Here is a 16,084-nt window from a genome sequence, read left to right on the forward strand (position 1 = left end):
GTTTGTTATATCTTGTTTGTGTCTTATGATGGGTTGTGTTGGTTTTGAGTATGTTGTCTTGATGTTCTGAGCCTTTTTGGGCTATCGTTTTGAATTGTTTTTAATGTAGCTTCTCATCTCAACTTAAGATATTTTAGTTTAGTTCTATTTCTCATTACAATTAGCTCAATGTTAAATAAGTTGAATGCAATAATTTATATTTTATAGATGACATTAATGACTCTAACTACATTTCATCCCAAACATATTTAAGGTCTCTTTAGTTTCATCTCTAAAGATCTATATTATGTATTTTAAGACAATCATTTAGTTTCCTAGTTTTCAACAACTCTATTATGAAAATGGTTAATTAGTCTTTTAATTATCCTATAATATATTACTAGTCATGAAGCAACATAATATCTTAATTTTATGCAATGCTCTAATTGCCCAATCAAGTTTATAATGGTGTGGATGCAGATCATCTATAGGCTAATCCTGGACAGATTGATTAGAACTTTGGTATGCAGGGTGGAGGCATCAGTTTTTTGAGATTAGATCATTTAAAAGTCAAGGGTGAAAATTTCCTAGTATTAATGTATCAAGAACTTATGTAAAAATAGGTTTAGCATTTAAAAGCAATGTAATATTTAAAAACTAGGGTATGCCCCTTTTAAATTTGTATTTTGTATAGGACTTCGGTCCTAGGCTAGACTGGAGGTTTTCTCTCTGTTCTTTCCTACCAAGTGCCCATTTGAATGGAGGAACTCAACATTCTAATTTTAAAAAATTACTAATATAATATAAAGGCTTTGCCCATTTACTGAGCAAAAAAAAATATTTATAGAAAAAATAGAGAATGAAGAAGAGATCTAGAAACTAAATGAAGAAATGAAAAAAAGGAATGGACAATGAAAAGTACAATAAAGAAAAAGAATTATAAAAAAATAGGAAATAATATTACCTAAAGAGGAAATTTATTGGAAACAAAGATCAAGAGAGAATTGGTTAGATGCAGGGGATCGTAATACAATTTTTTTCATAACAACACTATAAATAATAGATCAATAAACATAATCTTAAAAATAAAAAACAACAGAGGGAATGAAGAAGGAGATACTACTAAGATACCAAAGATATTCGTAGAATAATATAAGAATATTTTAAACAATTTTGACTATTCTAATGTAAAAACACAAGAAACAATGCCAAAAATAATTACCCAAGTGGTCACAGCTACAAATAATCAATTTCAAAATAAACCCTTCAGCCTAGTGCAAGTCAAACAAGTTCTTTTTAGTCTTAGTCTAGACAAATCATCAGGACTAGATGGCTTTGAAGCATTTTTCTTCCATAAATGTTATGATATCATACAAATAAATCTCTGGAAGACAATGGAAGTGTCAAGGAATGCTGGGTCAAATTTGATGGAGATAAATCATACATTTTTAATTCTTACAGCTAATAAATCAAATTATGAAGGACCCATAGATTTTAGACCTATAGCATTGTGCAACACATTTATAAAATCCTATCCAAAACCCTAGCTTTTAGAATCAAGAGCATCCTCCCTAAGCTTATTTCAGAAGAACAAACTGGTTTTGTGTCAGAGAGATCAATTAGATTGAATAACAATCATTCAAGAAACCATACACTCGAAAAAATTAAACAAAGAAACTTGTATTCTAATGAAACAAGATATACAAAAGCATATGATATGGTAGAATGGTGTTTCCTATGCAAGACAATAAAAGTTTTTGGATTTTCTTGTCAATGGATAAAAATTATGTTTAAATGTATATCAACACCAAAAATTTCACTTCTGATAAATGGTTCTCCAGAATGTTATTTAATATCTCTAGAGGGATCAAACAAGGAGATCCTATATCACCTTTTTTATTCATCATCATGGCAAAAGCATTTGGTCAAGCAATCAAAAAAGCACAGATAGAAGGAAAAATTAAAGGAGTTGTTGTAGCAGAAAATATCTTGAATGTCTCTCACCAACAATTTGTGGATGGCACAATTCTACTAGGAGAAACTACTATAGCAGAAGCATATAACTTCAAACATATCATACAAGAATATAAAAAAGCATTTGGACAAAAGGTGAATGTAGAGAAGTCAAATTTTTTTTTTTATCAACACAACACCAAAAGTAGAAGATTTCATATGTAATAGCATAGATTCAAAAAGCGATCCTTACCATGTAAGTATCTATGGATACATTTAGAAAAAAAAATAAAAATTACTAAAACATGGAATAATATCTTAGAAAAAGTTGATAAGAAAATTGAAAATTGGAAAATGAAATGGCTAAGGCAGGAAGAACTTTGAAAATTAAATTAGTTTTATTAGCCATGCCAACATACCAAATGTTATGTCTACCCTTACCTAAGAATGTTAATAAAAAATTCCAAGGAAAAATTAGAAAATTCTTCTGGAAAGGTACATAAGAGAAAAATAAATTAGCATTTATAAAGGGGTAAATATATGAAAACCCAAAGAATTGGGAGGATTAGTTATCAAAAATTTAAATTGGTAGATTGAAACATTAGGCACAAACCTGGTATGGCAAATGTACCAAGAAAGAAATAGCAAATGGGCCAAGATTCTATATTAGAAATATTTAAATAGAAAGAATCCTACATCCTTATTTAGAATAAAAAATCCCCCAAAATGGTAAGAGGTTTGGATCTTTATGCTTAATTGCCAATACCTTATCAATAAATTCTTGACTTGGTATTTAGGCAATGAAAAAAAAGCTTTATTCTGGGATGACTCCTAGGATGGTCACTCTCCCCTAGACAATCTCAACTTTCCTATGAATATAAAAAACTCCTTAGTGAATCAAGGGGTAAGCATGTAATTAATTAAAAACAAATGGAAACTATGAATGGGGAGGAAAGGTGGATGTGAAAATATCTAGAAGGTACAAAATTAACAAATAAAGAAAAACTTTCCTTTGAGCAACTTCTTAATCAATGACAGATCAATCATAAAAATAGAGAGGATAAACTCATATGGGGTGCTTCATGAGATGGCCAATATAGTATAAAGAAAGGATACAAACTAATCATCACCTCACAAAGATGGGAGAATTGTACTTTGTAAAGAGAATTCATGTTGTTTGGTCTTCTATTTAACTTTTTTTTCATATCCCCTTCGGCTTTTAATTGACTCTTATTGTCGACTTTTATAATATCCTATGATGTTATATATAATGATTATAGAATATTGTGTGAACAATAGAACCAATATAAATGTATTACTAATCCAAAGGAGTCCCTCAACATGTGTTTCATCATGATATAGTATGGATTGATGTGCTTTGACTAAGTTTATGATTATTAATCTAGAAACATCGAGACCCCTATCAAAGGCTGAGTTAATTAATCAGTCTACTTAAGACCTTCTCCTTGATTACCTATCACTATCACTCTAACTCTTTCTATTTTTGCACCATAGTTTAAAAGTAGAGTCAACTATATCTCTGTATCACGTGTGTGAAGCCAAAACTTTGGCATTTATGGGTGTAATAAAACCAGAGTGATGGAATAAGATTCTTAACCCTATTGATGACATGACTAGGGTCATTGTGTGTAGGGATTTAGGGGAAAGGTCCTTTGATTATGGGTATGCATGGTGAACCAATAGTGGTGTCATAGGATCTTTCATAGCCTACATGTTTAGGGCTAATTTAGGTCAATAGGAGATCATTTGGCTTTGTTACATATATTTGATCCTATCTTTTTTAAAGGGCCTTAAAGAAGCTGTCTAGAGTGTTAGTAAGAATTTGGCAATTTCATTTGCAAAAATATATATGTAAAATTCCTCAAGTAGGTTAGGGCAAGAAAATGTAATTAGGCATCCCATTTTATATATCAGAGGTGTTAATCAGTTCAACCTTGTATGACCTAAGATGGAGGCTAGTATAAACTTTTTGCTTCATTGGAGGGGTATTGTCGAGGACTTGGATAATGTATGGCTGCTTCAATATCTACACATCTTTGACTCCTAAATTAAGTTAGGGCTAGAATTTGATGACCTTAACAAGCTTGAATTCTCTCTTTTGAATCTGTATACATCTAGTAGGGAGAAGACGACATATGTTCTAGCTTCGGGCACCATGGTAGTAGACTTGGAGGAAGTGAATGATATGGTCATAGTTTTTTGGAAGCATGAGGAAGATATGTAATGGATTTTGCCTCATTTTTTTTTTTTTGGTTGATACACATTTCCACAGGGGTCTATTGAGTGGGGTTTTATTTGATGTCATCATGTAGGTTTTGAGATACTTTTTGGACTCCTGCCCCTCTTGTGGCTGTATTTGGCTAGTCTTTGTCTTTTTCCTTTGCCCTTTGTTAATCTATTATTCTTTTGGGCTTCCCCTGGAAGACCATCTTGAAGTAGAGGACCTATTTTTTGGATATTTTTCTTCAGCTTAGGAACCCTAGTTTTTTGGTTTTTGTGTATTAAGCTAATAGGTTCTTACTGTTATGGTCTTTTGGTTCTTATATAATATCATAATTATGAATTATATGTATATTACCAAAAAAATAATATAAAGGAATTTGTAAGAAATGACTCAATTTGATTTTTTGTTAATTTAAAATTGTTATTCTTTATTAGGTAGTATTTGCAAATTTCTTCTTGGAATGTGGCTTTGTTTGAGATTTCTGCTTTCTCAACGATGCTCATAACTTCTTTATGCCTCTCATGGTTAGTTTAGGAACACCATTGTATTGGTATTAAGGAAGTATGGACAATTATGTATTATCTATTTTTAATATGGATGATGGGTATGCAAATTGTTTGATAGTTTTGGTCTTGACCCTAAAATACATTATTTTTACAAACTTCTAAACTAGACATAAACAAAGATGGCATTATTAAGGACAATTGTAATGTTGTACTCCTTTTTAGTTATCTCTTTTGTTATAAGAGATTATTTTCTTTTTTATCCTCTTCCCAACATTCTTTTCTCACTCATTACTATGGTATTAACTAAAAATACTGAGGGATATTTATTAGATCATGAGTACTTTAAGCTTTTTGTTACCAATCTATGGATAACTATCAAAATGGCATAGCAAGACCAGATTCTTTTAATTTATTATTAAGATGATTGTTAAAAATTGTTTGAAAACCCAAACCTTGGTTCTTATCAGATCTTTATCACTTATCCCAATTGAGGAAAAAAATAGTAGGTAAACACATTGAGAGACTATTTAGGGAGTTATTTTCATACTTGATCTCAGAGGACATTAATATCAAGGTTAATTAATTAAGAATTTCACTAAGAAAAACCAAGACCTTAATACATGAAGTTTGAAGAATTTAGTCAAAGAAGGTCAAAGTGACAGACATAATGTTTTCTCTTGTTCAAATTATGCACTTTGAGCTCAGTCTTCTAGTAGCATTGTTGGCATTCTTCAATTTAGCTTTCTTCCCACCCCTTGAATCTTGGGCTGTAGTCTTTGATCATCTCCTTGTTTTTATATAACTTTATCCCCATCTTAGAATATACAAATTAGTCTATTAAGTTGGTGGGGGTAATTTTAAGCCTAATTTAGAAGATCACAGTGAGTCTCATTCATTGTACATAGTATATTCTAAGGGAATTTTTAAAACTCTTTTGTAATAGTAAATCAAAAAATTGGAATATGGAATTTTACCTTCATTTAAGTAAACCATCCTCAATTTTAATGTTCTAAAATTTTATCACATTTTTAGAGGCTTGTATTTTAATCAATTGACCATATTGTATTTTATTCCTTAATCACATTTGTATCAAATTATTCTTGTATAATAACTCTAATCTTAAGATGTCCAAGAACAATATTCGTTCATATATGTTGAAAATATAGATATCAAATATTTCTTAAGAGATAATAGAACACTCATTGGATTTTGAGAAGTAATGTCTAAAAATGAGCATGAAGTTTTTAAGTTGTAGGGAATAAAAAAGGAACTTCACATTAAGATAGTCAAACTTGTAATCGATATGGTGAGAAGCTTCACACTCAGCTTCATTTTGGTAATACAAAGCATAGGAACAACTTATCAATAATATTTTTAATCTTTAAACCAAAGAAGCAAAGGAAAGAATTTTTTTATAAGAAACTCATTGTATTAAAGGCATATGTATATAACTGTAAACAAAATAGAAATTATATAGTATGGAATGAACTATAAAATGGTAATGCAGAAAAGAAGGGTATGCCCCTCATAAAGATTTAAAACTAGGGTAGCCCCTTTTATTTATGTAGTTTGTATAGGACTTAGGTCCTAGGCAAGACTAGAGGTTTTCTTCTCTATTCTTTCCAACCAATGCCCGTTTGAACAAAGATATTTGTAATTTTTACCTATTTTATTAATATAATTTATAAGACTTTGACTGTTTATCGATAAAAATAAATAAATAAATTTGAATGTCCTTTTTTTCCAAGTAAATAAAATTTTTCATAATTTTTATCTAACTCTAAAAAATATTTCTCAGTTTAAACACGTCAATATTTCTTAACTGCTATTATCTTACCAATTGCTGATTCTATTGAATTGTTTATGTTAAAAAAATTAAAAAACCACTTATATAGATAATTTAAAAATATTAAATTGAAATTGATTAATGCTACCCAAAAAATTGATGTGATTAGATGTGAAGATGATGATTTGACTTTTTGAATCATTACCATGGGCCTCTATATCTAATTCTATAGATATGTGGCTCGGTCCAAGTTGATAATGGGATCCTCACTTTTTGTAACATTTATATTCAGGTTTGTTTATGCTATGGAACCAACATAAAACAATACCCTTCTCTTTGTCAACTGCTTAGTCCCTTTCTTTCATAGGAATCTCCTATTGCCTAGATTGCTTAATATTAATAAACTTTAGATCTTTCACATCTATAATCTTAGTAGGCTTTGCTAACATGGACATACCTTACTTGAAAGATTTAATTTGACCAATACTCTATTTATGAGTTCCAAATTTTGGTCATGTATACCTAAACATATCTCCATGGATATGTTTAATTTTACATGACATTGTTTTTTTCTCTACCATCTTTAAATCAAAATATTAAAACTATGCTTTAACTGCATTAATTGTATTGAGTTCAACAAATAAAACTCTATGAAATTCCAAGCAATGGAATCTACATAAAAATGTATGCCAAAAATGAGACACACTTCTATAAACCCTTATTTTTAAAGAATCCCATGAAAAGAGAGACTTGAGAGGAAACTTATAACTCTCTATCTATGATGTGCAAAAGTACAAAATACTAGTATTGTGGCTCTCAAATGAACCAAGCTATGCAACCCTCGCAAGGTACACCATAGAATGAGAGATTCAAATATGAAAGCAAGAGTGCTAGCATCCAAGAATCAATATGCAAATGCAATGCAAGATAAACTAACAAGATGAGAGTATTACAAAGCCTTCCTACTTAATCTATGTGAGCTAATCTAGAGCATAAAGAAATACTAATCCGAGAAAGAAAATATGAGAGTGTAAATGCAAGATGAATGCTCCAAGTTCTCCAAAGCTCCAAAGTCACATAGAAATCCTGTAGCATAATATTAGTACAAATCATAAGAGATAGAGAATGAGGAGAGAGCCCTCCCTTTTAAGGATAAATGGAGGGTTGAGATTAAGAGGCAAAAGAGACTTAATCAAGGTGGAGGATGCATCTTGAGTGATCCATGTGCACAAGTATCTCATCTAAGAAAGATCAACAATTGACTTTAAGAGGCAAAACATATGTGGAGGAGAATAAAAGTTATTTTGAAAATCTAGAAGATTCCTCTCACATATAAAATTGTGCATTCATGTGTAGACAAAAATGCTTTTTCCTCTTATCTTAAAAATAGGAATAATGTTTTATGTGTGCACACTTAGGAAAAGGGAATTTTGGGGACTTCATTTAATTACAAGGGAGAAAGTTCTTTCAATTAAATAAAATACTTATGATAAAGTGGTCAAATGATTAGTTAAAATCAATTAAATAGCAAAGAAATGATTTGATCAAAGATATGCAATAGACAAATTGAGAAAAATTACTAGAAAGGGGGCTCATAGTCTAGATGACCATATTTGGGTGATTACAAAAACTACTAATGACATCTGTGAGGTCTTCACTTTGCACCTCCTAGACTTCATATAAAAGATAAAAAATTCAAAACAAGGGGTTAACCTCCATTGATGGTATCTAGTTTTAACATACAATTGTTGACAATATGAAAAAAAACCCTACTTTAGACTTAAACAAAACAAAACAATAATTAATGTTACTAATTAGTGCATTTCATTCTAATCATTGTGATATTTCTATCAGGATTCAACTATGTAGATTCTTGAGTCAAACTCATTGATCCATATTTCATGAGTAGTGGTTCACAAAACCCATCTCTAATGAGAATGAATGGAACACTAAAGATGTTGGTATGTTTTCCATTGTGCCAAAAGCTTGAGCTATCAACAAATGTCACAAACACTAGACTTGCCCAGATCCACAAGAGGTAGTTAAGTCATGTCGCGAACCCCAAAGGAGGTGTTGACCACCAAGTCAACAATCTCCCCCTCAGCACCAACTAAGGATTTTGCATTGTTAGAATGAAGGAGACCTCCCAAGATTTGAACTCATGATCCAAGGCTTTGATACCAATTATTGGTATGTTTTCCATTGTGCCAAAAGCTAGAGCTAGCTCAATCTATCAATAAACATCACAAACACTAGACTTGCCTAGATCCACGAGAGGTAGTTAAGCCATGTCGCGAACCCCAAAGGAGGTGCTGACCACCAAGTCAACAAAAGATGCATTGGAGCTAGGTATGGAACACTCAACAATCAATATGCATTGGATTCTAATCATTCTTGCTAAGGACAAGAAGTGTATGGCCATAGTGCAAACCCGCCCACTTGCATCTCCATTGATTTTTGGCTTGACATCCGACACATTTAATGCACTTTAATAATTGTAGGTTTGGTTCATGAATGAATGTGTATATATATTGTTCCTTATTTATATTTAAAAAGAGTAGCCCTCTTACAGTAACAAACAAGGAAGTTATTTACATTTTTTCTGTTTTAGCTTTGTCAAAAATAATTCCTATGAATGGAGCAATTGTAGAGAACTATAATAGAATATTCAATTTCATAGTACAAAGAACTCTTCACAGGTTAACAATGTTATTGTTGACTTCCAATTTTTTTGAAGAAATAATTTTTTTTTTCTTTCATTTTAATGTTTTCCTTTTTGTTGGAACTCAAGTGCATAACAGGTTAGGTTGTAGTTCCATTATGGACCATATTTAATAGGTGTGACCAAATTCAAGGACTTGTGGGCCAACATTTAGCAGTGGGTGGGAATGTTTTATAGTTGATCATAAACAAAGGAAAGAGACGTTTGTATTTTTGAGAAATTGAACAACATTCCAAACAAATTTATTTTCATACGAAGTTCACATCTTTCCTAATGCATAGAAAAATCCGCTTCATAAAATAAAGGAGTAAAAGTAGGTCAAAATTATGGATATAATTATACTATTGTGATGTGGAGCCTAATTAGACTTAGAGGTTTATTTGGTGTGGGTTTCTCCCCATATTATTTCTACAGGGGTTTGGGGGTAGTGCCCCCAAGATAAGGTCAAGGGGCAGCGCCCCAGGTGTGCTCCTTGTCGTAGTACAGGGTGGGGTTTTGTGGCAACGCCCTTGCGGGGGTTTTTGGGAGCAGTGACCCCAAAGCCAAAAATGTTCTTATATTGTAAAAGGTGTTAGCTACTATTTCTCCTATTGGATGACTTATTCTAGCCCTAACTTTGTAAGTGGAAAAAGTTGGTATAAAAAGGCTTAGGGTTAGGGATTTCATAATGTTAGGTGTGATATTATAGCTTATTGTGCTAGTATTGAGCTATAATGGATTGCCGATTGTAATCACTAGATAATAATAATATTGGACATGTTGTTTGGTGGATGTAGCCCAAGGATTGGGTAAACCACATTAAATCTTGGTGTCTTGTGTTCTCTTCTATGTGATCTATTATTTTTTGACATTGTTTATATTTGCATGTAATTGTTATTTTTGTCTAAGGTAATCCTAAAAAGTATTATCAAAGTAGGGTTATTTTTTAGTTATCCTCTATAGGAAAGTCTCATGATTGAGTGGAAACGATGGCAGACAAGGGTAAGCTAAAAGTGGAGAAGTTTAATGGGTAGAACTTTCAGTTATGGAAGATGCAAATGGAGGACTATCTTGTTGGAAAATTTGGGATATTGTTAGAAGATTGGTTCCAAGAATGAATGCTGATAATATTCCTATGGGGGAGTATTGTAGATATACTACTATGATGATATGTTACATTCATGATTGAGTTTTCATTGATGCCAACATAGCAGTTTTCTGTGGTATCTAACAAAAGAACAACAAAAAGATCAAGTTGGTACGGATGACTAGTTGATTATTATAACCACCCAAGGTTATGGGAGATACTTATAAGTATCTGGTATATGTAGTTAATGTTGGAAGAAGAAAGGATACGTTTAGAAGAAGTTCTGAGATAGAGTTGACAAAGGTATGTTATGGTAAACTTCTTATATCTCTTAGTAGAGTTGTTATTCTAAGAATTGAGGTTGAGTATATGAAGAAGATAGGTTGGTGATGATGTGGCTAAGCTCACTCATCATAATATTACGTGTACAGAAAGTTATTCAAGTTGCAATGCAGAAGATTAATGTTATCGCTAAGTGTAACATGTTCTTAATGTAGTCCTATAATAATTAATTGAGAAGGTCTAACAACTGACTCAGGGAATTATTTTGAGGACTTGGTATAAATGAAGGACTTTTTTCTTTATCATGGTATGGAATAAAAATGTTTTTGATGATTGAGTATAAGCAGTAGAGAGTGCATAATGCAAAGTTATGAAGAACAATGCGAAAGTGAAGGAAAATTCATTGCCGAGGTTTTATTGAGTGATCTGAGGTTTGGTATTTGGATCTAAGGTTCATGACTTGGTCTACAAGGTCTGACAATAATTGGTCTAGTTGAGAGGATAGAGGAAAGGAGAAGATAACAATAAATTACTTGTTTGAGCAATGAGCTCTTCTTGTAGTTGAAATTGCATGTTTGGGTAGTGGGCTCATCTTGCATACATTATACTACAACTCCTAATAGGGTTGACACAACTCCTAACAGGGTTGGAATCTCCTAATAGAGATTCAATGTCTCCTAATAGGGACTCTATGTACTAAATTTTGTAATAGAATCCTAATAGGATCCATCATCTAACAAGGAATATTTATATTAGTACATCATCTTGTGGGCATCACTCCCACCGGGGTTTTCTCTCTAATCAAGGGTTTTTGTAGTCAACATATCTGGTGTATTTGTCTATGAGCATTTTATTATGGTTGCTGTTTACTTTAGTTGAATGTTTAAGGTTGTTTAAAAAGGATAAATGTTTTAATTATTGGATAACTGATTCACAACCCCCCCCACTTCTCAATTATCTTGGTGGACTATTGTTTCTAACAATTGATATAAGAGAATTAGGTCCTTGAAGATAAATTTTAATAACTTTGGGAGATCCATGAAAAATATGTTTAGGAAAGATAGTACAAAGTTTGATGGAACAAATTATGACTGCTAGAAGGAAAATATGAAGAAACATCTGTTCTGTGTGGGTCTGGGATATTGGAACTTGACAAAATCAAAGAAGACAATCATTGCTAAAGATGACTTGGAAACTTGTACCGAGGTAGAAAGAGATCTTTTCATGTGTGACATGAGAGCTAGAGAAGCACTATTGACCACACTTCTTGAAATTGAGTACAATAAGGTAAAATCACTTGCTACTTCACATTTGATTTGGAAAGCTTTGGAAAATAGTTTTGAAGGTGACGCACATTCTACGAAATTGAGGCTACAAAGTTGGATTTGTGCATTTCAAGATGCTAAAATGATGGAAGATGAATCTATAAGAACATATATAGGCAGGATATCAGAAATTGCTATAGGTATCAAAGCTCAAGGAGGAACCAAAGAAGATGATGAGGTTATATGGAAGATATTGAAGAATCTAACACCACCATTTAAGTTAGTAGTTTAGATGATACAGTTGTTGATATCTTGTACTAAATATTTCACAAAAGAGACATTTCTTGGAAGACTTGAAGTAGTTGAAAATGAACTTAGATAGTCTAGAGAATTAACTAGAATAGAGACAACTTTCAGTGCCTTGAATATTCAACCTAAATTATCAAGGAGCAGAAGTGCTACAGGAGATTTTGCTAGCAGTAGTAGATTTGAGGAAGATAGAAAGATTGAAGAAGGAGTAGCCTTATGGTAAGAAGAGAAAAAGGAGGTGAGACAATTTTCAAATGTTGGACTTGTGATGAATATGGTCATTATGCATCTAAGTTTTTAAAAGAGAGAAAAAGTATAAGGGAAATCACAAACCTAGAAATGCAAATGAAGATAATGATTTTGATGAACAAGCATTAAGTGGTAGTGATGATGAAATTGGATTTGCGGAAATTAAAGAAGAAAGTCCAGAGAAGGTAGCTTTGGTGTCATAGGTTGAAAAGAAATCTAATTGGATAATTGACAGTGGTTGTTCACATCACATGACTGGTGACATGAACAAGTTTGTTGACTTCAAAAGTTAGGATGGAGGAATTGTCAAAGTTGGAAACAATGCAGCATGCTAAGTGAAAGTTATTGGATCTTGATGGTAAAACTAACATTGAGGATGTATACTTTATTGATGGTATAAAGCACAATATCTTGAGTGTTGGACACCTAATAGAAAAAGGTTAACAATTGCAGTTCACAAAAAAGACATGCATAATTAAAGATAAAAATGGAAAGGTAATTGGAACAAAAACCATATCTAGAGGTAATGTATTTCAATTGAATTCTACTGAAATGACATGTTTGGTTGCAAAGGTAGATGATAGTTGGTTATGGAATAAGAGATTTTGTCATATAAACTTTGACTCTATTGTGAGGACTGGTAGAATGTTTGCAGTTAGAGATTTGCCAAAGATTGTAAAGCCTACTAACACAATTTGCAAGGAGTGTGTTTTGGCAAAGCATAACAGAACTTCTTTTCCTAGCAAGAAGTTTACCATTACAACAAAGTTAGAAATTATACACACAGATCTTAGTGGTCCTACAAATACTAAAGGATTCTATGGTGAAAGGTATTTTATGATTTTAGTTAATGATTTTCCTAGAATGATGTGGGTTGCATTTCTTAAAGAGAAATTTGAGGCATTTGATAAGTTTAAGATATGTAAGAATAGGGTTGAAAAATGAATCCAGTATGAAGATTAAATTTTTAAGATCAAATAGAGGAGGAGAATTTGCTTCGAATGAGTTTAACATGTTTTGTGAAGAAAATGGAATTAAAAGACAACTATCAACTTCGAGAACCCCTAAATAGAATGGCGTTGCAAAGAGAAGGAACAAGAGTGTTACAGGAGTTGCAAGAGCTATGTTAGCAGAGAATGATGTATCCAAGACATTTTGGAGAGAAGCTATGAATACAACAGTCTACACTATGAATAGAGTTCAATTCAGGAAAGACACAAACAAGACCCCTTATGAAATATGGTTTGGCCACTCACCTATAGTTAAGTATTTCAATTTTTTTGGGAGTAAGTGTTATATCAAAAGAGATGATGATATTGGTAAGTTTGATGCTAGAAGTGATGAAGGTATGTATCTTGGTTATTCATTGAAAAGCAAGGCTTGTAGATGTTATAATTAGAGAACTAAGACTATTATGGAAAGTGAAAATGTGAGAATTGATGAGAAATTTAGAATACAAGAGAGAACAATTGATTACAATTCAGATGATGATGTTGTTACTAAGCCAAGGAATGATGAGGTATTTCTTGAGACTAACAATAATTTTCTGAATGAAGAAGAGCCAAGGCAGGAACAAAGCTCAGAAGCTTTAGTAGAGCCAAGAGTTGAGATAGCAAATCCTACTTCAGGAAAGAATATGATAAAGAATCACCCATCCAAGTAGATCATCAGAAGTAAAGACAAAGGTGTGATGACAAGAAGAAGAGTAAATGAAGAACTATTCTTGATATCTCAGGTTGAGCCTAAGAATGTAGATGAAGCATGCAAAGATGATTACTGAAAACAAGCTATGAAAGAGGAATTGGATCAGATAGTAAAGAATGAAACATGGGAATTGGTCCCTAGACTAGCATAAAAGAATGTGATAGGAACCAAATGGGTATTCAGGAACAAGATGAATGAACAAGGAGAAGTTGTAAGGAACAAAGCAAGATTAGTATGTAAAGATTACTCACAGCAAGAAGGAATAGACTATGATGAAACCTATGCTCCAGTGGCTAGAATAGAAGCAATAAGATTATTCTTAGCCTATGCAACACAAGAAATTCAAAGTATATCAGATGGATGTCAAGTCAACATTTCTGAATGGAGAACTTGAAGAAGAAGTATACATTGAGCAGCCTGAAGGATGTCCTTTGACAGATGACAAGGACATAGTATGCATACTTAGGAAAGAATTGTATGGATTGAAGTAAGCACCAAGAACCTAGTATGTGAGGTTGGACAAGCATTTGACAAAGCTTGGATATAGAAAAGGTATGGCAGATAGTAATCTGTATTGGAAAGAAATTGATGATGGTTTGATGATTTTGGTAATATCTTTTGATGATATCATATTTGGAGGAAATGATAAAGAAAGTGAAAAGTTTTATGAAGAGATGAAGAAATAATTTGAGATGAGCATGATAGGAGAGATGAAATATTTCCTAGGATTGCAGATTGTATAGAATAAAGAAGGAATCTTTATTTCTTAGACTAAGTATTTGAAGGATTTAGTGAAAAGGTTTGGTTTGGAAGCATGTAAACCCATTGAAACACCTATGGTAACTGGACACAAGTTATCTACAAAGGATGAGACACCTACTGTTGAGCAGAAAAAGTACAGATCTATGATCAAAAGATTAGTTTCTTGGTTAAGCAAGAAGCAGGATTGTACATCACAAAGTACAATAGAAGTAGAGTATATTGTAGCAACAAATAATTACAATCGATTCATTTGGATGAAGCAAATACTGAAGGCTATAAGGATAGAAATCAATGAAATTATTGTCATACAATAAGAATCTAGTGTTGCATTATAAGACTAAGCACATTTTTATCAAGTATCATATGTTGAGAGAGAAAGCTGCAGATAAGGAAATTAGATTGAAGTATGTGAGCACTAAAGAGAAAATTGTAGATATATTCACTAAGCCTCTTCCCAAAGAGACTTTTGAGTATTTACAAGGTATGCTTGGGGTTATGCCCCTTCCTACATTAGAGTAGAAGTTGCAAGAGTGCAACAGTCCAGGGTAACAAAGCATAATTATTTTTTCTAGACTGAATGCTAATACTTCCTATATGGGGGAGTATCTATAATGGATAGAGTCATCTGGGACTCTTGTTGAATATTATTGTGAATAGTGTCTTTTGGCACTTGAGCTAGTAAGAATCAGTTGTTGCAGAGTTTGATGTAGAGATGTTGGTTGCTAAAACCTTTGACATTGATGTCAATGAGGGAGACTATTGCATGGAAAACATCATGGGGAGTAGTATTGTAGAAAGAACATTGAGGTATATCAATGGGGGAGAATGATAGATGAAGAGGATCTAAAAATAAGATTAACAATTTTTTGTTGGTATTCTTGGAACTAGATGTTTTTTCATCTATGTTGCCATCAATGCCAAAGGGGGAGATTGTTGAAAGATTTGGGAGATTGTTAGAAGATTGGTTTCAAGCATGAATGCTGATGATATTCCTATGGGGGAGTATTATAGATATGCTACTATAATGATATGTTACATTCATGACTGAGTTTGTCATTGATGTCAACATAACAATTTTCTGTGGTATCTAACAGAAGAACAACAAAAAGATCAAGTTGGTGTGGATGGCTAGTTGAGTATTATAACCACCCAAGGTCATGGGAGATACTTTTGAGTATTTGGTATATATAGTTAACATTAGAAGAAGAAAGGATAAGTCTAGAAGAAGTTATATAAGTTTTGGTGATGTCTATTCT

The sequence above is a fragment of the Cupressus sempervirens genome, chromosome 7, assembly GCF_028749045.1.
Source record: "Cupressus sempervirens isolate cs-2001-9-10 chromosome 7, ASM2874904v1, whole genome shotgun sequence".
Classification (NCBI taxonomy): Eukaryota; Viridiplantae; Streptophyta; class Pinopsida; order Cupressales; family Cupressaceae; genus Cupressus; species Cupressus sempervirens.